Below are 22,240 nucleotides of genomic sequence, written 5' to 3'. Positions count from 1 at the left end.
AAGGTAACCTCTGTCAAAGTCTGGAGCATAAACTTTCTGATATTACCTATGTGTCAGTCACTGTACTAAGCACTCTACATATGTTATCTCAGTTTACCCTTGCAACAAGTCATGAGGTAGGTACCATCAGGGTTCCTATTCTACAGATGAGAAAACGGAGGCACAGAGAAATTGACACACAACATGCATAAATACAAGCATGTTTTAGAAATACAATGGTTTCATGTTAATGTGCTGTTCAGCAATTATTTATTTCCTCTTGGACATCTTCCCACCTCAGGGCATACAGATCTATCTCAACCTTTCAGTACCTCATAATATTTCATTCTGTAGTAGTTTAAAACCTATTTAACAAGGCCCCTGTGGATGAACATGTAGGTTGCTTTTGCTTCTTCATTGTTACGAATAAGAATGGAATGAACATGCTTGTACTATTGCCTACCTGGGGTGGGGTGCGTCTACGGCATAAATTCCTAGAAGGAGCATTTCTAGTTTAAAAGGCCTATGCATTAAATTTTTAAATAGATATTCTGAGATTTCCCTCAAAAAACTCACATCCACTTATATTTGAATCTTTCTCCACATTCTTGTCAGTAATAAGCATTATTTTTACTTTTTCCAATCCGATAGGAGATGTGTGAAAATGGTACATTATTGTTTTAGTTTTCACTCCTTTAATCATGAGTGAGGTTGAGCATATTTTCAAATATGTGTTGGCCACTCAATACATTTACTTTTTTTCATTCTGAGACAGAGTCTCACTCTGTCACCCAGGCTGGAGTGCAGTGGCCTGATCTTGGCTCATTGCAGCCTCCGCCTCCTGGGTTCCAGTGATTCTCCTGTCTTAGCCTCCTGAGTATCTGGGATTACAGGGGCGTGCCACCACGCCCAGCTGATTTTTAAATTTTTATTATTATTTTTTTGAGATGGAGTCTAGCTCTGTCGCCCAGGCTGGAGTGCAGTGGCACAATCTCGGCTCACTGAAAGCTCCGTCTCCCGGGTTCACGCCATTCTCCTGCCTCAGCCTCCCGAGTAGCTGGGACTACAGGTGTCCCCCACAACGCCCAGCTAATTTTATATGTATTTTTAGTAGAGATGGGGTTTCACCATGTTAGCCAGGATGGTCTCGATCTGCTGACCTCGTGATCCACCCACCTTGGCCTCCCAAAGTGCTGGGATTACAGGCGTGAACTACTGCACACGGCCACGCCCAGTTAATTTTTGTATTTTTTTTAAGAGATAGAGTTTCACCATGTTGGCCAGGCTAGTCTCAAACTCCTGACCTCAGATGATCTGCCCTCCTTGGCCTCCCAAAGTGCTGGGATTACAGTTGTGAATCACTGTGCCCCCTGGCCACATTTACTTTTTTTTTTGAGACAGAGTCTCGCTCTGTCACCAGGCTGGAGTGCAGTGGTGCAATTTTGGCTCACTGCAACCTCCACTTCCTGGGTTCAAGCAATTCTCCTGCCTCAGCCTCCTGAGTAGTTGGGACTACAGGTGCATGCCACCACGCCTAGCGAATTTTTGTATTTTTAGTAGAGATGGGGTTTCACCATGTTGGCCAGGATGGTTTTGATCTCTTGACCTTGTGATCCACCTGCCTCGGCCTCCCAAAGTGCTGGGATTACAGGCATGAGCCACCACACCCAGCCTGCCTATTTTTTCTTTTTGTGAAGAATGAGGTCTCACTATGTTGCCCAGGCTGGCCTCAAACTCCTAGCCTCAACCTATCTCTCACTTCTGCCTCCCTAACTGCTGGGGTTACTGACGTAAGCCACCGTGCCCGGCCACATTTATTTTTTTTTTAACGTCATTTATAAATTGTTTATTATCTCTACAACTTAATTACTTTTTTTTTTAATTACACAAGGACTTTCTGAATATCATGTGTAACTCCTTGTACAATTGGATTTGCCTCTCACAGCAGCTGTCCTTTCCTGGTGTCTGATTCTTATCCAGATCTCATTAATATTCTTTCCAAACAAAAATGCCGCTTGACTATACAGATGAGAGCCTCGTTTCTACGGAGTTCCCTTTTGCAGAACACCCACCCCTGACTGCTCATTAATATTCTAAGCAGAGCACAGCCCTGTAAGAAGCCTGACTGACACTGACAGCCCAGGCATTGAGAGAGGATCACTGCTGCTACCCTCCACCACCCAGTCTAGTGCTTTCAGATAAGGGTGGCACTCTGAGTATCAGGATCACCTATGGAATCTGAACCTCTCACGTGGAGTCCAAACATGTTAATTTTTGCAGACCTAGACCCTAACTGCTTACCATCTAGACAGACAATGTCAGAATCAGGTACAAGTTTGAACCCCTTGAGCATAAGCCTGAGGATGGGTTATTGAGTACTGGCCATATGCCAGGTGCTTTACATGTTATCTCATTCCATTTGATCTTATTAATTCTTACACTGCTATGAAGCAATTATTATTATTATTGTAAGAGACAAGATCTTGCTATGTTGCCCAGGCTCGTCTCGAACTCCTGGGCTCAAGCGATCCTCCCACCTTGGCCTCCCAAAGTGCTGGGATTATAGGCATGAGCCACCGCACCTGGCCAGCAAATATTTATTATTCTCATTTTACAGAGGAAGAAACTAAGGCTCTAGAAATGTTCAATAACTTGCTCAAGGTCACAGAGCTAATAACTGATAGAACTAGGATTTGAAACAGTCCCACAGACCATAATGTTCTAATGACATATTGCAAACCACATCTTCCCAGTATTTAGGGGCTGTCTGGACTGGTCTTATCCTTTAGGAGTCTTGAAACTAGGAATATTAAAGGCTGGGCCAGATGCCCCAGCCTGTTCCACATCTTTTTTTTTTTTTTTTTTTTTTTTGAGACGGAGTCTCGCTCTGTTGCCCAGGCTGGAGTGCAGTGGCACTAGCTCGGCTCACTGCAAGCTCCACCTCCCAAGTTCATGCCATTCTCCTGCCTCAGCCCCCCAAGTAGCTGGGACTACAGGCACCTGCCACCACACTCGGCTAATTTTTTGTATTTTTTAGTACAGACGGGGTTTCACTGTGTTAGCCAGGATGGTCTCTATCTCCTGACCTTGTGATCCACCCGCCTCGGCCTCCCAAAGTGCTGGGATTACAGGCGTGAGCCACCGCGCCCGGCCCAGCCTGTTCCACATCTAAGCCAACTCTGCCCAAGGCTCCTTTTGGCTCAAGTCTACATATTGAGTCTACCACACACTTACTGGGTAACATGAGGAAAATTACTCTAAGCCTTAGTTTCATCATCACTAAAAGGTTCTCTTAGCACATTGCTAAAATAAGTACTTAATAATGATAGCAGTGGTGGTAATAAAAATACCTAACATTTATTGACCATTTACCATGTGTCAGATACTGTCTTAATTGTTTTGCATATATAACTTATTTAATCTTCACAGTAACACACTCAGAAGTGTTACCGACTCACTTTATGTAAGTGTATTATTGAATAATATTCCGATGAAGAAACTGAGGCCCAAAGAAGTTAAATAAATGTTAGCTCTTTTCATTTTTTAGGAGGCTGGCCTGGAAACAAAATGATCTCCAGCACGGAAAATAAACCAGAAAAGCAGTTCTAGCGTACATGATATTTCAGGGTCAGCTTATTTCTGTTAAATCACCGATAAAAAGAGAATATCTCTAATGTAATAATCTCTGAGAAACTGATGGTTACTACCAGGAACACCAGATATGATCAAAGACCTGACACCATTTTTCTGTACCATAAAGTCTAAATCTGTAAAAGTTATATCTCTTATGGATAAAATTTAAGGGCCGGGCGCAGTGGCTCATACCTGTAATTTCAGCACTTAGGGAGGCCAAGGCGGGAGGATCACCTGAGGTCACCAGTTTGAGACCAGCCTGACCAACATGGAGAAACCCCGTCTCTACTAAAAATACAAAAAATTAGCCAGGCATGGTGGTGCATGGCTGTAATCCCAACTACTTGGGAGGCTAAGGCAGGAGAATCGCTTGAACCTGGGAGGCGGAGGTTGCAGTGAACTGAGATCACACCACTGCACTCCAACCTGGGCAACAAGAGCAAAAAAAAAAAAAAAAAAGGCTGGGCACGGTGGCTTATGACTGTAATCACAGCACTTTGGGAGGCCGAGGTGGGCGGATCACCTGAGGTCGGGAGTTCCAGACCAGCCTGACCAACATGGAGAAACCCCATCTCTACTAAAAATACAAAATTAGCCAGGCGTGGTAGCACGTGCCTATAATTCCAGCTACTCGGGAAGGCTGAGGCAGGAGAATCGCTTGAACCCGGTGGCAGAAGTTGCAGTGAGCCAAGATCACGCCATTGTACTCTAGCCTGGGCAACAAGAGTGAAACTCTGTCAAAAAAAAAAAAAAAGGGGGGGGGGGCGGATAAAATTTTAGGTATTATCAACACATCAACACCTCTGTAAGAACTCTAAGTTGGGCCAGGCACAGTGGCTCACGCCTGTAATCCCAGCACTTTGGGAGACCAAGGAGGATAGATTGCTTGAGTTCAGGAGTTCAAGACCAGCCTGGGAAAAACGGCAAAACCCCATCTGTACAAAAAATACAAACAAATAAAAGTTAGCCAGGTGTGGTGGCTTGAGCTTGTAATCCCAGCTACTCAGAAGGCTGAGGTGGGAGGATCGCTTCAGCCTTGGAGGTGGAGGTTGCAGTGAACGAGATCACGCCACTGCACTCCAGCCTGGGCAACAAAGTGAGACCCTATCTCAAAACAAAAACAAAACAAAAAAAAAGAACTCTATGTTGAAGAGAATATAACTAGAACCTTCCCACAGAGCTTCTATTACCGTATTCATTCATGCGAATATCTTATCTTCTTGTGCTTATGAACCCCAAATTAGTTTTTTACACAATTGTGGTAATCTTCACATATCTTATTTAGACAGGTAAAAAAGAGTAACCTCAGTTACAGCCTTTAAAAACTGACTTTGGGTGCCTGTAATCCCAGCACTTTGGGAGGCCGAGGCGGGTGGATCATGAGGTCAGGAGATCGAGACCACGGTGAAACCCCATCTCTACTAAAAACACAAAAAATTAGCCAGGCGTGGTGGCGGGCGCCTATAATCCCAGCTACTCGGGAGGCTGAGGCAGGAGAATGGCACGAACCCAGGAGGCGGAGCTTGTAGTGAGCCGAGATTGCGCCACTGCACTCCAGCCTCAGCGACAGGGCAAGACTCTATCTTGAAAAACAAAAACAACTGACTTTGGTCTAAAATTTGTAGGTCATGAAGAACCACCCAAGAACTTTCCTAATCATTTTTTTCCCTTTAAATTAAAAAAATTACCAGATCAAATTCAAGTCTAACTCTACCTCTCTCCCAATTAATAAAATCTGTTATTTGTTCATTTGGTTCCTTCCCTCCCCATCCCAGCTGATCATTAACTTATTCTAAGGGCAAACATAATCCAACGAAGTGAGGTTTTCTTTGTGTTTTTTTTTTTCAGTAGTTTTTTTCACACATAGTAAGAAAAATTTCTTTCAGTAAGTAGAAAAACAGATCATTTAAGTCACTAGCTTTGAATTTAAGGTAAAGAGTAAAACATAGCTAATTAGAAAAAGAATGTGGAAATTTACAATTGACCAAGACCATTACAACAAAGCACAGACTTCCCCTGAACAGCATATTTCTCCTTTAACCCTTGTACCTTTCCATACTTTAACATCAGATGTACCGAATACCAGTGCCTGGAACATGTAGGGGCTCAATAAATATCTGTTATATGAATGAAAAACAGTGTTACACTAGTACTGAATTGCCACACATCTCAGCAAAGGCCCACCTACATAACTGAAAATCTGCCTAGAAACTACATGCTCACAAGTCTTGCCAATTACATGCTTAATTAAGGCAAAGTAGTTAATTAAGGAGTCTTCTTTACAATCTCAAAGCAAAAGAAACACATACACTTATTTTAGGAAGGCTCCTTCTGTTAAAGATACAACCTTCTTATAGCAGCCCTTTGTCCTTAATAACTAATCAAGTTTTCCCCAAATACAGGGCTTCTTAGTTTCACTTCTGGACATTTTCAGGAAGGGCCTGGCTTCCATTCTTATCTGAAATTTTAGATGATGTGCTTTTTTTCAGGACTTGCTGAATCTGAAGACTCAGTTCAGATCAGTTTAACCAATCGCTTCAAGCAGGAGAATTAAAACGGGTTTACTGAAAAGTGACTCTTCTCTAGGCAAGTTCTTTAATCCTTCAAAGTGACTCTTCTCTAGGCAAGTTCTTTAATCCTTCTTTTCTTTAAAAGAGAAGCTGGCCAGGTGCAGTGGCTCATGCCTATAATCCCAGCACTTTGGGATGCCGAGTGGGCGGATCACCTGAGTTCGGGAGTTCGAGATCAGCCTGACCAACATGGAGAAACGCCGTCTGTACTAAAAATATAAAAAAGTTAGCCGGGCATGGTGGTGCTTGCCTGTAATTCCAGCTACTTGGGAGGCTGAGGCAGGAGAATTGCTTGAACCCAGGAGGCAGAGGTTGCAGTGAGCCGAGATCGTGCCATTGCACTCCAGCCTGGGCAACAAGAGCGAAACTCTGTCTCAAAAAAAAATCTGAGGAGCTACCACATAACAATGCCTTAATCAAGGACAAGCATCACGGAGGCTGATCACATAAAGATGTACCAAATCACACAGCCACACAAGTGATAACATTTGGCCACTTATCTGGACCAATGCTAGGTATCTTATTAAGAATTGGTTATAGGGCCGGGCGCGGTGGCTCAGCCTGTAATCCCAGCACTTTGGGAGGCCAAGGTGGGCAGATCACGAGGTCAGGAGATTGAGACCATCCTGGCTAACACGGTGAAACCCCTTCTCTACTAAAAAAAAAAAAATACAAAAAGTTAGCCGGGCATTGTGGCGGGCGCCTGTAGTCCCAGCTACTCGGGAGGCTAAGGCAGGAGAATGGCGTCAACCCAGGAGGTGGAGCTTGCAGTGAGCAGAGATCACGCCACTGCACTCTAGCCTGGGCAACAGAGCGAGACTCTGTCTCAAAAAAAAAAAAAAAGAATTGGTTATAAACATTTTTTTTTTTTAAGAGGGAGTCTTACTCTGTCTCCCAGGCTAATTTTTGTAATTTTAGTAGAGACGGGGTTTTGCCACGTTAGCCAGGCTGGTCTCGAACTCCTGACCTCAAGTGATCCACCAGCCTTGGCCTCCTACAGTGCTGAGATTACAGGCGTGAGCCACCGCACCTGGCCTGGTTATAAACATATTAATGTTACTGTTTCAACTGAATTTTAATGTTTAGCTCTGAAAGCTACATCCAATTCGGGACTGTAGAAAACAGTTATTGAGAGGCATTTGCTGGGTAGTGGTCTTTCAGTTGGCTGTCTTTGGGTCTCAATCTCTTCATCTCAAAAACAGATATTGATTCACACAGGACGGTTATGAGGACTAAATGAAAGGATAAAAGCAAAAGTACTTTGAAAACTATCAGCTACTATACAAAGCATTATTTTAAATAAAACTTCAAGCCAGCATTAAGAAAAAAAAAATGGAATTAAAAAAGACTAACCAATGAAAAGAAATAGAAATTAGAACTAATTTGTTATAGTGTCTGGTTCAACTAGATGTTAATAAGAAACCTTTTGTTTAAAGCTGTTGCTGAAAATCTTTCTAATCAGTACACTGTCCTATTTCAGAGCACGTGTTAATAGTAAGTATAATGAAAATCATTTCATTTTTTTCTTGAAGATTCTAGATAGCTTTCTAATTTTTCTCCTAGAGAATGAAAACAGAAGAAAACTTCTGGTTGTTTGTGGATTCCAGTAATTGGGTTTTAGTTTTGCCACAGTGGCTTTTAAAAATGTAACAGGAGTTGATAGACTAGTATAATCCAGAGTAACAACCTGGGAAGTAGATGGTTATAGTGGTAGGAAAATAGTGGCCTGGATCCTGGAAACACCTTGGAAAACTTGCACTCAGATGGAACTGAATCCTGGTTGTCACAGTATCCAAACTTTTGTCCTGCTACCTTCCGAACTCCTCAGGGACTGCTACCTGATTTGAACCCAGATGGACCGACCTCAGCTGTTGTCCAGTTAAAAAAAATACAACACTTTGGACTGCAAACCAAAACAAGACTTGTCCCAATGAAAAGTCCATCTTCAAGGCTTATTCACTCATTCAACAAATATTTATTTAGCATTTACCAAGTCTTCAGCAGTGTTCCAAGTGCTGAAGATATAATGTTAAAAATGACAGAGAAGGCCGGGCGCGGTGGCTCACGCCTGTAATCCCAGCACTTTGAGAGGCCAAGGCAGGCGGATCATGAGGTCGAGAGATGGAGACCATCCTGGTCAACATGGTGAAATCCTGTCGCTACCAAAAATAAAAAATTTAGCTGGGTGTGGTGGCGGGCGCCTGTAGTCCCAGCTACTTGGGAGGCTGAAGCAGGAGACTCTTGAACCTGGGAGGTGGAGGTTGCAGTGAGTCAAGATCGTGCCATTGCACTCCAGCCTGGGTGACAGAGTGAGGCTCCATCTCAAAAAAAAAAAAAAGACAGGCATGGTCTCTACTCTCATGAAATTTCCATTCCACTGGAGAAGCAGGACAATTAAAGACTGTGATTAGTGGTGTGAAGGAAATACAAAAAGAGTAACTGGAGGTTGTGGTAGGAACAGGGACACGAACAGCTTCTTTAGGCAGTGATCAGGGAAGGCCTCATTGAGTGAATGACATTTGAACTGAAACCTGAATGATGGGGAGAACATATGCAGCCAGCAAGGTGAAGAGAATAGATGGGGGAGTTTTCCAGGCAGAGGAAAGCAAATGCAAAGGCCCTGAGGAAGGAATAATATAGCTAGGAAATGAGTGAGAAGTATGCGATGACACAGAGATGAGTAGTAGTCAGATTAAATAAGGATTAATAAGCAACGCTAAAGGATTTCAATTTTATTCTATGTGTGATACAAAGCCAAACATTGTTATATAAAAGTGTGTTTGCAAGATCAGATATATTTCATGTACTGAATGAGTACTTTGGCCAGGTGCAGTGGCCCATGCCTATAATCCCAGCACTTTGGGAAGCTGAGGTGGGCAGATCACTTGAGGCCAGGAGTTCGAGACCAGCCTGGCCAACATGGTGAAACCCTGTCTCTACTAATAATACCAAAAAAAAAAAAAAATTAGCCACGCGTGGTGGCACGTGCCTGTAGTCCCAGCTACTCCGGAGGTCTGAGGCACGAGAATCACCTGAACCTAGGAGGTGGGGGTTGCAGTGAGCTGAGATCGCGCCATTGCACTCCAGCCTAGGACAGAATGAAACTGTGTCTCAAAATAATAAAATAAAATAAAATAAGTGAGTTCTTAATTGTTTACATGTGCATAATGACCACAAAATGAAAAGGAAGGGAAAGGTTCTCATACCTAAAAGGCTTATAATCTTACAAGGAAGCAATAATTTATAAATAGTGACATTAAGTAAGGTAAGAAATGAAGCAAAAATCAAGTGTTAAGTATAAAGACTGGGGAGGGAGCCACTGATTCAAGTAGAAGAAATTAGAAAAGGCTTTTTTTATTAAAAAAATTTAAAAAGGTAGCATTGGATTTGGGCTCTTAAGGAAAAGGATTTCAACAAGAGGGTGGGGAAGGGGAGGAGCATGAGGCTGTGGGAACTGCATGAGCAAAGGCACAGAGGCAGGAAAGAACTGGGCAGGTCCAGGAAACAGAGAATTATTGTAGGGTCACAGTGCCAGGTGGGTGGGTAGTGTTGTGGGAGATAAGCCTAAAAGAATAGGCTGCCAGAGTGGGGTGTGGGTGTCTTGAAGATCATGTCAGAAAGTTCGACTGAATTTACTTGGCACTGTCTCCCCTTAAGTTTGTATATAAATCTCTTGAGGTACTTGATAAACTTCAGGTTCCCAGGCCCATCCCTCAGACACACTGATCTGCAGGTCTAGGTGGGACCTGAGACTCTACCTCTCTACCTTTTTAACCACTGTCAGGTAATTCTAACACAGGCAATTAAAGGAACCATATTTTGAAAATCAGTGCTTTTTTTTTTTTTTTAATGACAACTCTGGTAACTTTTCTGCAAGGGAAAAACTGAAGCCAACTCTAAGGCTTACTCCACGACTCTGGCAAAAAACAAAAAATGGGAATCTGAACTAGAAGACTGATTAAAGAGCCCTTATCACTGCTGGGGCAGAATCAGCCAAACTTGGGGATTGATTAAATGTGGGTGGAGAAAAGTATTAAAGCGGTAAAGACAACCTCAAGCTTTCTCCTTAGTGAAACTGGGTGTATGCAGATGCATGGCGTACAGGGACTATCCACACAGCCTAACAGGTAGCTGGAAATACAGATCTGGAGCTCAGATGTACAAAGGCATTAAACATATTGGTTTGGTACTTCAAAATAAGTTCAATACAAATTAAAGAATTAAATATAAAGTATAAAACGGTAAAAATCAGAAGGAAATGAAAGTGAGTATTTGACCAATCTCTGGATGGTGAAGGCCTTCTAAACATCACAGCACCAGAAGAAATCTCAAATTTAAAAATCCAGGCTGTGTGCGGTGGCTCACGCCTATAATTGTAACACTTTGGAAGGCCGAGGCGGGCAGATTACCTGGGTCAGGACTTCAAGACCAGCCTGGCCAATATGGAGAAACCCTGTCTCTACTAAAAATACAAAAATTAGCTAGGCGTGGTGGCATGTGCCTGTAATCCCAGCTACTTGGGAGGCTGAGGCACGAGAATCACTTGAACCCTGGAGGCAGAGGCTAGAGTGAGCCGAGATCGTGCCACTGCACTCCAGCCTGGGTGACTGAGTGACACCCAGTCTCAAAAAAAAAAAAAAAAATTCTATAGATAAGTAATAATATACTATATACAAAATTAAAAGGTAAACTGGTTAAATATTTGACCACAGGACAAAAAATTAATATTCTTAAAATAGAAGAGTTTATACAAATCACAAAGAAAAACACTAAGAATGGTTCTGTATGAAGTAGAAGAAGTTGTTAAATAACTTGCCTTGGAGACGTACACCCTTTAGTCACAAAATGAGACATTTTTCACATACATTGTAGATAATGGAGTTTTGTGGCACAGGTCAGCAGGGCTTCTGTGATTTTTTTTTTTTTTTTTTTTTTTTTTTTTTTTTTGAGATGGAGTCTCGCTCTGTCGCCCCAGGCTGGAGTGCAGTGGCCCAACCTTGGCTCACTGCAAGCTCTGCCTCCCGGGTTCACGCCATTCTCCTGCCTCAGCCTCCCAAGTAGCTGGGACTACAGGCGCCCGCTACCGCGCCCGGCTAATTTTTTGTATTTTTAGTAGAGACGAGATTTCACCGTGTTAGCCAGGATGGTCTCCATCTCCTGACCTCATGATCTGCCCGTCTCGGCCTCCCAAAGTGCTGGGATTACAGGCGTGAGCCACTGCGCCCGGCCGCTTCTGTGATTTTATCTTACCAGTTTCCGAGTGTCAGTCTATGGGAATGCCTAAAAAAATACCAATCTTTTTGACTTCTTTTTATTTTCTTCCCCCAACCCCCACAGCAAGAACCTCATTCAGGGAGGGGGGAGGGACAGCATTAGGAGATATACCTAATGCTAAATGACGAGTTAATGGGTGCAGGAAATCAACATGGCACATGGATACATATGTAACAAACCTGCACATCGTGCACATGTACCCTAGGGACTGCAGGCGCCCGCCACCACGCCTGGCTAATTTTTTGTATTTTTAGTAGAGACGGGGTTTCACCGTGGTCTCGATCTCCTGACCTCGTGATCCGTCCGCCTCGGCCTCTCAAAGTGCTGGGATTACAAGCGTGAGCCACCGCGCCCGGCCTCAATTTTTTTTTATACTTCTATTTTCCTGAAAGTTAAAGGGCACAAACAAATTAAACTGTCCCCAGGCTCCCCTTGCTACTCTGGTGGAAACTGCCTTTACTGCATCCAGTCTTTCCTCAGGCTGTATATATCTAAAATTAGGTGAAAGGTTAGAGATGAGACAAAGTAATTCCAGAATGTCTAGTGAACCGTAGTAGCTCCAAAGGCACCCTTTCAGCACAGAGGTTGTCCAGTCTTGGGGCTCAAAAGCCCAACCCTCTCATTTTACAGATGAGGCTCTGAGTCAACGAATCAGTGACTTGTCCAAGATCACCTGATTGGCTGATGACAACATTAAGTTGGGAATCCTGACTCTCAAACAGCACCCTTTCCATTCTGCAGTACTGCTTCATCGATCACAAGCTCTGGCCCCTCAAAACAATGGGCATTTATAACACCACAATTCCAACTTCTGTCCACTTTCCACTTTATCACTCCACTCACTCTATTTGGTCTCATAAAAGCCTGTGCTTCCCCTACAAAACGCTCCAAATAAAAGAACACCAAACAAAACACCAACATAATTAAAATGTTAACGCCCAGATAAAAATGGGAATGGGATTAACCCAGACATAATTCACAGAAGAAACAGAAATGAATGTATGAAAAATGTTCTCTCTCACAAGCAAAGAAATACAAATTAATTCACTTCTGCCTATCAAATTAGTAAAGATTAAAAAATAATATTCAGGCCGGGCGCGGTGGCTCACGCCGTAATCCCAGCACTTTGGGAGGCCGAGGTGGGCAGATCTCCTGAGGTCAGGAGTTTGAGGTCAGCCTGATCAACGTGGTGAAACCCTGTCTCTACTAAAAAACACAAAAATTAGCCAGACGGGCTGGGCGCAGTGGCTCATGCCTGTAATCCCAGCACTTTGGGAGGCCGAGGTAGGCAGATCACAAGGTCAGGAGATTGAGACCATCCTGGCTAACATGGTGAAACCCCGTCTCTACTAAAAATACAAAAAAAAAAAAAAAAAAAAATAGCCAGGTGTGGTGGCAGACGCCTGTAGTCCCAGCTACTCAGGCGTCTGAGGCAGGAGAATGGCGTGAACCCGGGACGCAGAGCTTGCAGTGAGCCAAGATCGTGCCACTGCACTCCAGCCTGGGCGACACAGAGAGACTCCATCTCAAAAATAATAATAATAATAATATTCAATGTTACCAAGGCTGCACTAAGATGGGCACTCACAATCACTGCAGTTGATAATGTTAATTAGTCTAATCTTTACAAAAAGCAATTTGGGAGCAGGTTTAGTATTTTTAAATTTTCACACCCCTTGACCTGGTAATTCAACCTCTGGGAATCTAACCTAAGGAAATAATGAGTGATTTGCACAAAGATTTATGCATAAATTTGTTCTCAATTGTTTTCATTTAATGTAAAACCACAACACAATTAAATTATGCAACCTCAGCATAATAAATTATTAAATAGATTACAATGGAGATTAAATATTCATTTAAATGTTTTCAAAAATTTTTGATGCTATGAAAAATAATATAAAGCAAAAAAATCAGACACAAAACTATATCTACTGCAACAGTATGAGTTCAATTACCTTTGTGTTTATGTGAGTGTGTGTATATCAAAGAAAACAAAACCACTGAATGATAGATCTCTCTGGAACAGATTATGGAATATGGGTTATTTTGTCTTCTTTATAATTTGTTTTTTCTTTTTTTTTTTTTTGATATGGAATCTTGTTTTGTCACCCAGGCTGGAGTGCAGTGGCATGAGCTTGGCTCTCTGCAACCTCTGCCTCCTGGGTGCAAGGGATTCTCCCGCTTCGGCCTCCTTAGCAGCTGGGACTACAGGCGTGCGCCACCACGCCCAGCTAATTTTTGTATTTTTAGTAGAGATGGGGTTTCACTATGTTGGCCGGGCTGGTCTCAAACTCCTGACCTCAAGTGATCCATCCGCCTCAGCCTCCCAAAGTGCTGGGATTACAGGCATGAGCCATCACACCCGGCCTGTTTTTTCCACATTTTCTATAATAAACATATATAATTTTTATTTTATAATAATATAAATATCTATAATTTTTATTTTTAAATGTGTTGGCATATATGAAAATAAAACAAGAATTATATATACAATATGAAAAAAGTTTTTTAAAAAGATAAATTTTCAGGCCACTTACATGGAGGTGATAGTGGAAGTCATGGAAAGAAATCAGATTATAAAGGGAGAAAGTATAGTGAGAATAGGAAGCTGAGCAGGGCTATGGTGAACCCGGCATTTAAGGGGCAAAAAGACTGAGTTAATGGAGTATGGGAGTAAGTGGTTAGATTAGAAAATGGAGAACCAGATAGTAGTCATGTCAAGAAAAGCAAATGAAAGGAAGAACTAGACAAGTTGTTCACTTGGTCAAGTATTGCCAAGGGGTAAGGAAGAGGACAGCGAGGGGCCATTAGACAGAAATCACTGGATACTATGCATGGACAGACAGCTTTCCTGTAGTGCTGGAAGCCAAATTTTTGCTCAGACGCCAAATCTGGGCAAATATTACCTGTTTAGTAAAACTGACTATGAAATAAAGAAGTCCCGGGGCATTAGCTTGAATTTCAGTTTATGGAGAAAGAAAAAAGATTGTGGAAATCTAAACCTAAGTAAAACGGATATTGGGACTAATTTATGGGTAATGAAACAAAAATGGCAATACTTTGTGCAAGACAAAACATATTTGAAGGACTGTAAATTTTCCCATATCATAAGCTCTGTTACAGAATAATTAAGGGGGAAAATAGATCCACAGTTGTTACCAAAAGTACAAAAAAGTTGCATCTTATTTTCCCCTAAAGATGAAAGTTCTTAGTTTCAGGGAAGTAGTATTAAGAAATTGTTTAAAAGAAAATCAAAAGAACGTAAAATTTTCATGGTATCATGTTAACTTCTTTTTTTTTTTTTTTAGACAGAGTCTCGCTCTGTCCCCCAGGCTGGATTGCAGTGGCACGATCTCGGCTCACTGCAGGCTCCGCCTCCCAGGTTCACGCCATTCTCCTGCCTCAGCCTCCCGAGTAGCTGGGACTATAGGCGCCCGCCACCAGACCCAGCTAATTTTTTTTGTATTTTTTAGTAGAGACAGGGTTTCACCATGTTAGCCAGGATGCTCTCGATCTCCTGACCTCGTGATCCGCCCGCCTTGGCCTCCCAAAGTGCTGGGATTACAGGCTTGAGCCACCACGCCTGGCCCATGTTAACTTCTTATGAGTGGACACGGGAAGTCTCTAGAAAGTTTTCACGTGTCAGGAAATCATCTGACATGCTGAATAATAGATTGCTTGTTAGGTCAAACTCCATCCTTTTTATGAAAAGAGGTCTTCAGTAGCACAATAATTTGACTGAGTCTTGAGGACTCTGCACCCAGCTTCAGAATAAACTCATCAGTATGGTCCTACCAAGAGTATCATCCACCATAGAATCTCAACTCCATAATCATTAAGTAGAAACTACTTCATTTACAACCACTGGTTTGTTAATAACCTGAAGAGGCTATGTTAAGTAACCTCACCTGGAGATTACTGTATGCAATCTAAAATGAAGTACCTTAATTTTCTATCAAAAAACATACAGTGAAAGACAATAGCAAACTTAAAAAACAATTGCCTTTTCTAGGACGGGCGCGGTGGCTCACGCCTGTAATCCCAGCACTTTGGGAGGCCGAGGCGAGCGGATCACGAGGTCAGGAGATCGAGACCATCCTGGCTAACACAGTGAAACCCCGTCTCAACTAAAAATACAAGAAATAGCCGGGCGTGGTGGCGGGCCCCTGTAGTCCCAAGCTACTTGGAGAGGCTGAGGCAGGAGAATGGCGTGAACCCGGGAGGTGGAGCTTGCAGTGAGCTGAGATAGCACCACTGTACTCCAGCCTGGGTGACAGAAGCGAGACTCCGTCTCAAAAAAAAAAAAAAAAAAATTGTCTTTTCTAATGGAAATTACTGACTTAGGACTCAAGTTATACATTTTCCTATCTGCAGAAAGGGTACAATTCTAATCTAAAAGTCATCTATCTAATAGTAGAATGGAATTAAGAATGCCTGAAACTAGTTTCACTGTCAATTTAAATAATAACAAATTCTTTCAATTTGTGGTTAGGTGCCCTATTATGCCAAAGATGTCTAACGAACTCCCACACTCTCAATATTCTTTTGTGTCTGTGTGTGTATGTCTTTGATAAATTTTTTTGGTACAGGGGCTCTACGTTAATTGCAGTTAACTGGTGAAAAATACCAGAGAAAATATAAGAATTTAAAACCTGAAGAAACAGTAGTCAAAATTATACTTAAAAACATTTTTCCCCACCCACCTATCTACCCTGTCTTCCCCATCCAAGAAAAAAAGAAAGAGAAAAACATTTTGAGGGCACCTTAGCAGGAAAAAGTATCCCCTGTCACCAAGATGTGAATTGTTTTAGCTTCTGAAGCTTTCTCTTAGAATTATTAGGTTGAAATTTAGCCCCACCTTTAACCAGAGTCTGGAACAAAGCTTGAGTGTACCAAGTTAAAGAAAGTTATACAATGAGGTAATTTTTACAAAATGGCACTCCTTTGCTAATGTTGCCAATATACTGTTCTCTTCCCAGGGACTACCTGATAACAACACTTCCCAGCCCAATACAGAACAGTGGAAACAGATCCAACTATTTACTAAATGCCATATTAACAACAGGGTCTAATCCCATTTTCCATAGGCCATAGAGTTGGAGAAAGAGAGGGTAAGAAATATGAAAGTGATACAAACACATAGATTGAAGAGAATCACTCATTATTACTCAGAGGTTTTTGTTTTTAAGGAAAAGCAGAAGAGAGAATTAAAAAACAAAACAAAACACCTATATTCCCTATGCTCCTACAGTACCCTGGGCTGACCTCTAGTATAGAAATGACCTCACTAATACCATAAATTGTATGTGGATCTGTCTAACCCATTTGATTGTAAGTTCTTTTAGGGTAAAGATGTTCGGCACTTTGAATCCACAGTAGGACTGACACGAAAGGCACTCAATATTTTGTCCAAAGAATGAAATAAGTTCCTAATTACCTAGTACATTACATGTTGTTCTATCAACGCAAAACAAGAAAACATATATGAACACACACTTTTTTTTGCCTTCTTTCACGCCAACTCTATAATTTTTTGAAGATCTATCTAAAACGTGATCATCCTGCACCCAGGTTATACCTCTACAGGAACTTAGAACATGTTGTTGGGGGTCATGTTCTTTTGTGTCTACATCATACCTCAGAAGAAAGGATTGGTGGTATTTCATGGCTCCTGAAATATTTAGCATTTGTGAATAGTACTGGTAACTAAGCAGATAAAAGGTACTCTGTTAAACCATTTTAATCAAGAGCAAAAGAAAGAATAATTAATGCAAAAGAAAACCTCTCCCCAAAATGGGCATTGTCTTAAAAACTGATAACTCCCTAAGTACCTTTGACTAACCTGAAAAGTCAAGTCAATTGAACCATCTGGATTAGGCAGATCTGGATTAGGCAGACTTATCTTTTATTATTTATTTATTTATTTCTTGTAGAGACAAGGGTCTCGCTAAGTTGCCTTGGCTGGTCTCAAACACCTGGGCTCAAGCGATCCTCCCGCCTCAGTTTCCCAAAATGTTGGGATTACAGGCGTGAGCCACTGCGCCCGGCCAAGGCAGACTTTTGAAAGCTGGAGTTAGGTGCAAGACAATAGTAGTTCAAATATCTCTCACCAGGATCAGCTAAACCGTTCTTGCAAGCATCAGTAAGGAGGCTAGGAAGGGTGCCAGATGGTTCGTTCCTAGGAGCTACAACTTCAAGCTTTAGTATGTGTAGCCAGGGGTGTACAATTACCTTACATTAACACCTACATATGTCGGGGGCAAGTGCCAGCGACATATACACGATAGCGATTCGGGGATGACACATCGGCTGCAAGGACTGCTATATTCTCAACATTCCTCAAAAGGGTGTAAGTGTCTTAAACAGAGTTCAACTGGCGTAATGGAAGGGGAGAAAAAATCGAAAAGAGAGGGAATGGCTGAAAATGAAGGAAAAAGAGCAGTTGAATATTAGAGTATTTCCCTGGAAGGAGGGTATTTGGAGTTTTAATGAATTGCCACCTTCCTCCACCACACCAGAAAGTATAGTTAGAATGGAGTGTTCTCGGTGGGAGAGGACGGGGTATTTGCAGCTCCCGCCCTTGGGCAGCAAAGGCTCAGCCCGACGTAAGCACTCCCCACCCAGCGCAGGCCCCAGAAGTGAGGAAAGAACGGAGGATCAGCGTCCCTCGACCCCTTATCTCCAGGGGGAGGGACTCACACTCCTTGCACTCCCCCCGCCCCAAAAGTCGAAGGAGAAAGAGGGTGTGGAGAGAAGCCGGGGTCTTCGCGCACTCTCCGGTTGTGGAGAGAGAAGGCCCTTACCTGGCTAAAAGCCGCCTTTCCTTTGCGCTGCTACCAGCCCTGTCACAGGTCCCGGTGCTCTACTTAGCGCACCTGTCGTGACCAAGCTGCTAACACCTACTGCTCCTGCGGCCCCGCCCCGGACCCCGCCCACCGCCCACCGCCGCGGGGGCGCGCACGCCAGCCCGCCTCCCGTGCGGCCTCAGGCTGAGCGTGCGCGCCACCGGCTACGTGCCCAGCGCTCGCGTCTGCTCCAGTCGCTCTGGAGGCGCGGGGTGCTGGCGAGGGAACAGGGGTGTTGCTGCCGGGGGCGCCTCGTCTACCTCGGCATGCCTTTCTCTGAAGGAGACGCGCACATGCACGACGTGGGGCTCTGTGCAGCTCTACTTTGGCCTTAACTCCTCTGACTCAAAGTTACCGCAGTTTGACTCTGGAGCCACTCAGGTTTTTCCTAAGCTCAACTCTAGCCGGCTAGGTTCCTGGTGCTTTGGGGGTAAATTTTGTGCAGGGAGGGTGTTTTAGAGGAGGCTGTGTGGTGTAGTGGAAAAAGCTGAATTAAGTACATTAATCCTGAAAACGGTTTGACAAGGGCGGATGACGTCCAAGTTCTCCAACAGCTGTTTTTACTCCTCCACTCAGAATAGGAGCTTGCTAATGGTTTGGAGACCGTCAGTTGGCCTAGCACGTGGCCATCCTGCCCCCAAATTCTTGTCCCAGTTCCGTGCCAGCTGCATGGTTCCTTTTGATAGTATCCTTCTTTCCTGTACCTCAAGCATAGTAGTGAGAGGTGACAGCCTGCTGGCAGTCCTCACAGCCCTTGCTTGCTCTCGGTGCCTCCTCTGCCTGGGCTCCCACTTTGGCGGCACTTGAGGAGCCCTTCAGCCACCGCTGCACTGTGGGAGCCCCTTTCTGGGCTGGCCAAGGTGGGAGCCGGCTTCCTTGGTTTGCGGGGAGGTGTGGAGGGAGAGGCGCGAGCGGGAACCGGGGCTGCGCGCGGCGCTTACGGGCCGGCTGGAGTTCCGGGTGGGCGTGGGCTTGGCGGGCCCCCCACTCGGAGCAGCCGGCCGGCCCTGCCGGCCCCGGGCAGTGACGGGCTTAGCACCCAGGCCAGCGGCTGCGGAGGGTGTACTGGGTCCCCCAGCAGTGCCGACCCACCGGCGCTGCGCTCGATTTCTCACCGGACCGTAGCTGCCTTCCCGCGGGGCAGGGCTCGGGACCTGCAGCTCGCCATGCCCGAGCTTCCCACCCCCTCCATGGGCTCCTGTGCGGCCCGAGCCTCCCCGACGAGCGCCACCCCCTGCTCCACAGCGCCGAGTCCCATCGACCACCCAAGGGCTGAGGAGTGCGAGCACGCGGCGCGGGACTGGCAGGCAGCTCCACCTGCAGCCCGGTGCGGGATCCACTGGGTGAAGCCAGCTGGGCTCCTGAGTCTGGTGGAGATGTGGAGAACCTTTATGTCTAGCTCAGGGATTGTAAATACACCAATCAGCACCCTGTGTCTAGCTCAGGGTCTGTGAATGCACCAATCGACACTCTGTATCTGGCTGCTCTGGTGGGGCCCTGGAGAACCTTTGTGTCCATACTCTGTATCTAACTGATCCGATGGGGACGTGGAGAACCTTTACGCTCAGGGATTGTAAACGCACCAATCAGCGCCCTGTCAAAACAGACCACTTGGCTCTACCAATCAGCAGGACGTGGGTAGGGCCAGATAAGAGAATAAAAGCAGGCTGCCGGAGCCAGCAGTGGCAACCCGCTCGGGTTCCCTTCCACACTGTGGAAGCTTTATTCTTTTGCTCTTTGCAATAAATCTTGCCACTGCTCTCTCTTTCGGTCCACACTGCTTTTTTTTTTTTTTTGGGGAGGCAAAGTCTTGCTCTGTCGCCCAGGCTGGAGTGCAGTGGCGCAATCTCGGCTCACTGCAAGCTCTGCCTCCCGGGTTCACGCCATTCTCCTGCCTCAGCCTCCCGAGTAGCTGGGACTACAGGCGCCTGCCACTACGTCCGGCTAATTTTTTTGTATTTTTAGTAGAGACGGGGTTTCACCGTGGTCTCGATCTCCTGACCTGGTGATCCGCCCGCCTCGGCCTCCCAAAGTGCTGGGATTACAAGCGTGAGCCACCGCGCCCGGCCGGGTCCACACTGCTTTTATGAGCTATAACACTCACCGCGAAGGTCTGCAGCTTCACTCCTGAGCCAGCGAGACCACGAACCCACCAGAAGGAAGAAACTCCAGACGCGCCACCTTTAGAACTGTAATACTCACCACAAGGGTCTGCGGCTTCATTCTTGAAGTCATTGAGACCAAGAACCCACAAATTCTGGACACAGTAGGGTTTCAGACCACAAGTTTTCTGAAGCTTTTCGGAATTCATGCAGCTTGATGCGTTATTAGTAGGGGCTGCTCGTGAGAAAATGCTTGTAATTACACTTCCTAAAGAAGTTAATGAAAATGTGTAAGGAGAAGAGAGATTTCCAACAGATGATGAATATGCCAGCCAGTTATTCCCTTCTTCCTTCAAATATCCAGCCTAGACTGATTTCTGGATAGGTATTGTAGAAATAAAAATTTCAGACAAAACAAACTTAGATTTTGAATCGGACAACAGTCAAAACCAGAAAAGGCTCAGACACCCCTGCCCTAGCTGCCTAGGCATCAAACTTTATAGGCTGAACACGAAAGTAAAGAAATTTGATTGGCTACAGCTAAGCGTTTGCCTTATTTGGGTATGGTCGCATGGGAGGTCCCTAATTATATAACTACTTGGCTGGTTGTCTGTTTGTGATTGGTTGAAACTCCATTCAAAATCAGGTACAAAGGGCCGGGCGTGGTGGTTCACACCTGTAATCCCAGCACTTTGGGAGGCTGAGGCAGGTGGATCCCCTGAGGTTAGGAGTTCGAGACCAGCCTAGCCAACATGGTGAAACCCCGTCTCCACTAAAAATACAAAAATTAGCCGGACGTGGTGGCAAGTGCCTGTAATCCCAGCTACTCGGGAGGCTGAGGGACGAAAATCACTTGAACCTGGGAAGTGGAGATTGTAGTGAGCAGAGATCTCGCCACTGCACTCCAGCCTGGATGAGAGAACGAGACTCCATCTCAAAAAAACAAAACAAAAGGTACAAGGAATACCTCTAAATTTTGGGTTGCTTTCTGGGTACAAAAACAACTCCAAACTAATGGCCTGCTACTTATTTTGCATTAACAGTATCAAGTATCAAGACTCCAGCAAAAGTGGCAGGCAGCATGGGAATGCTAAAGAGCATGCAACATCAATACAGGATAGTACTCCAGAAAATATATTACCCTGCATGTGGCATTCCCTCAGTAGATGTCTCCCCTCCCCCCAATATTTTTTTTAGCTCTGTGCTTTAGTGGATGCAAAAATTACTTGCTTTCCCAAAGCCTCCTTTTGAAGATAAAGCTAGCATAAGGTTGATTGCTAAATTTTCAGGGATTTTATGAGCCAGTTCATAAGCACAACCATTATTAGAAATCAAATTATATAAGCTACAATTAAATTATCTTAAAAATAAAAGTAATAGGCCAGGCGTGTTGAGTCACATTTGTAATCCCAGTGCTTTGGGAGGCTAAGGTGGGAAGATGTCTTGAGGTTAGAAGTTTGATGTTGCAGTGAGCTATGATCACACCACTGCACTCCAGCCTGGGCAACAGAGTGAGACCCTATTTCTAAAAAATATTTTTTTAAATAAAGATAATACATACTAAAAACTCATCACTTTGTTTTTTTCTTCATTTTACTAATAATTCTGCTCTTGAGATTATTTGTCCATTGTATCCCCATGTGGAAATACTACATATGTTGTATGCATCTCTTCCCAACTCTATTCAGAAATGTCACATTGGTAGCACGAAATTGGCTGTAATGGGAGTATTTACACCATGGAAATGGGCAAATGCAACAAGTCAGGGTGTGATTTATTGTTTTATTGATTTTTCTAGACCATATGTTAGCAAAACTTTTGTGTAAACAGCCAA

General features: G+C 44.1%; 1 protein-coding gene across 3 annotated transcripts in view; it reads right to left on the bottom strand.

The window, feature by feature from the left end:
• LIMA1 (LIM domain and actin binding 1) overlaps positions 1 to 18,420 on the bottom strand; it is a 106,776-nt gene extending 88,356 nt beyond the window's left edge. For 2 of the 3 annotated variants that reach the window (XM_003252161.4, XM_003252162.3), the window contains exon 1: positions 18,263 to 18,420. The gene's annotated coding sequence lies outside the window, so the exon portion shown is untranslated. The remainder of the gene's footprint in view (positions 1 to 18,262) is intronic. The other variant, XM_030816585.1, reaches the window with a different exon arrangement.
• Between the last annotated feature and the right edge of the window lie 3,820 nt (positions 18,421 to 22,240).

Source organism: Nomascus leucogenys, chromosome 8 (assembly GCF_006542625.1).
Source record: "Nomascus leucogenys isolate Asia chromosome 8, Asia_NLE_v1, whole genome shotgun sequence".
NCBI classification, from domain to species: Eukaryota; Metazoa; Chordata; class Mammalia; order Primates; family Hylobatidae; genus Nomascus; species Nomascus leucogenys.
Note: the sequence above shows the minus strand (reverse complement) of the source record. Positions and strands in the feature narration are given on the sequence as shown.